Here is a 2965-nt window from a genome sequence, read left to right as displayed (position 1 = left end):
TCTGTAAATCTGTACACCTAGCTACATATGTATGCTACAGGAGGCATTGTGCACTTATAACAAGATAACTGGACATGTGTTTGTTGAGTTACACAGTGGATGGGGTAAAAACTTAGGACAGTAAGTTAGCATCTTTACATGTGAACTTATGTAAGCTTTGGCCAGTCACAAGGCAAATTATACAAAATATGGTTCCAAAAAGAGAATGCCATGCAAAGTACACATTGAACAAAAACATTGTGAGCATTGTCAAATGTTATATTTCCAGTCCACATTTCTGTAGGTTTAGGAGGGGTGGCAGATTTTATTTTATTGGGTGTGTTGACCCCAGTATGTTTAATAAGAACCCCTACACACCGCTCATAGTTAGAGGCTGGAGAGAAAGTAGATCCCCTGTTCACAGTATTAGAGCCCCTACCATCTGTCCATAGGTGAGGGCTGGAGGGGACCTCAAGTTAATAATATTAAAGCACCCATCTACTGCCCTTGAGTTGAGGTTAAGGTAGTCATTAGGTCCCCTTGGTTTTGTTAATTAGAGTTCTCACCCACTAACCACGGTGGGTACCAGGGGGAACACTGAGTATTCCCTTTTAATTTTAATTAAGGCCTTCACTCACTCGCAACTATGTTACCTGCAGTACTACGTTATTAGAGCCCCACCATGTGCATTGGGGATGCTGTGTCCCCCCTGCTTTATGTGTTCTGTCCATCCATTGTTTTTAAAGACCCCACTTCATGGCCACAGGTGGGGGCATGGATGATAGTGTGTTACTAGTGACTTCCTAGTATGTGGTATGGGGGTTAATATAACCTGTGCTGGCAAAGTGAGTGTCAGTGCTTCTTCTGCTGACTCAGCAAACCTGCAGGTAGAACACTCATCCTTTTTATTATCATGGATGAGTCACCAATTGCATTGGATTAACAAGAAATATAGTCCACAAGCATCTAGTCCATCTACATTCAGTCCATATACATCTAGAGAAATGCCAACAATGGTACCCGCATGAATTTTGGGCAGACTAAACTCTGACTGAGCTTAAAGCAGCACTGTCATGCCGAACTTACCTTTCCCCAATCAATTCCTCTTCTCTCCCTCTGTCAGGATCTGTTCTTCATTTCTTCCTGTCTGCTCTAGTTTTCTTTAAAACATACGACAAAGTAGGGACTATTTTGTCTTATAGTGGTTTTCTACGCCTGATCATCTCTGACCAGCAGAGGAGCAACGTGTGCTCCGTTTCCTGTAGTCAGAGAAATTTCCCCACAATTCTTACCTTTCCTCCGTGATTTCATGATGCTTCCTGTCAGTATTCCCGAACAACCTGTCACTTAGACAGAATGCCAGCAAAACAACGAATTTCATTCAAACAGAATGAGAACAGTTTCTCCATTCGTGTTAGGACACTATTTGGGACTTTGTTCGGGTTGGAATTTCATTAGAATGAATGAAATTCCGATCCAATTGGTGCCGTGGCTGCATCTTGCAGGCGCTTAGTAGATAGCTCTCTAATTCCCACGGTATTAGAAAGCTATATACCAAAAGGCTGAAAGACCTAAATTGGTCTTTCAGACAAATTTACTAATACCAAGTAAAGATTACTTAGTATTAGTAAATTCTGCCCCTACTTACTATATCGCGAGTAGGGGCATGTCTAGTAAACAGTGAGTAGCCTGCAGCTGAGGGGACATTTGGGGGATTTTTTTTTAACAGTGAGCTGCCTCTGGCCCCTTATCGCTATGGGGGATTTTAATCTGCCTTATGCTATTATGGGGGTCATATTGACCTCTGTAGAGTGAGGGAGGACATGGGAGTCTTAGGAAGTGGCAGAGAGCACTGCTCCCTGACGCTTCTATTTGTACATATTACAAGGAGGAAGCTTCACGCCGAAACCAAACAAACGAACAAAGAGGTCTTCGTTCATTCGTTTAAAATTTCTATTCATTTATTCGTCTTTCTGACGAATGAATAGATGAAATTCCCGTTCGCATGCCCAAGTGTTTCACAGCGCTATCTAGTGCCCAAGAATTTCACAGCGCTATCTAGTGTGGGGAGATGACGTGTCCCACAGGGACTTCATCTAACCACACAAAGATGGTGGTACCCAGGACCTAGGTCCGGGCAGAAAAAAAAAAAAAGATTAAAAAATAGGTAAGATGGGGGGCTTAGGGGAATTTGGGGGTAACTTTGGGGACAATTAGATGTAGTGGAGTCGGGAGGGGGGTTAAAAAAAAGTGATATTCGACCATGACAGTCCTGCTTTAATGGAGAAATAACTCAATAGAAAACTAAGGAAAAGTAATAGACAAATAATGGCAAATCTTGGAACAAAAGGTGTTTATGGAATACATTTTCCATGGTGCTCAAGCAGGACTGGATGAGAACCATGGAGAAGGTAGTCCAGTAACTCTAGTCTGCACATAACTAGGGAAAAGTAGTCCACAAATGGTGGCTAAAGTTGTAAGCACAGGTGTTTAGATCATGTTTCAGCCTGTCTAAAGTCTACGAGCAATGGCTAACCTTACCACACAGGAATTTCCCAGTATTTCCATTCCTTATAGAAACATAGAATGTGAGGGCAGATAAGAACCATTCAGCCCATCTAGTCTGTCCAATTTTCCAAATACTTTCATTAGTCCCTGGCCTTATCTTATAGTTAGGATAGCCTTATGCCTATCCCACGCATACGTAAACTCCTTTAATGTGTTAACCTCTACCACTTCCGCATGAAGGCTATTCCATGCATCCACTACCCTCTGAGTAAAGTAATACTTTCTTTGCCTCTATAATGTAAGACTTTGTCCTCTTGTTGTGGTAGTTTTTCTTATTTTAAATATAGTCTCCTCCTTTACTGTGTTGATTCCCTTTATGTATTTAAATGTTTCTATCATATCCCCCCTGTCTCGTCTTTCCTCCAAGCTCTACATTTTAAGTTCCTTTAAGCTTTCCTTGTAAGTTTTATCCTGCAAT

The sequence above is a fragment of the Pelobates fuscus genome, chromosome 3 (assembly GCF_036172605.1).
Source record: "Pelobates fuscus isolate aPelFus1 chromosome 3, aPelFus1.pri, whole genome shotgun sequence".
Lineage (NCBI taxonomy): Eukaryota > Metazoa > Chordata > Amphibia > Anura > Pelobatidae > Pelobates > Pelobates fuscus.
This window is presented reverse-complemented; position numbering follows the sequence as displayed.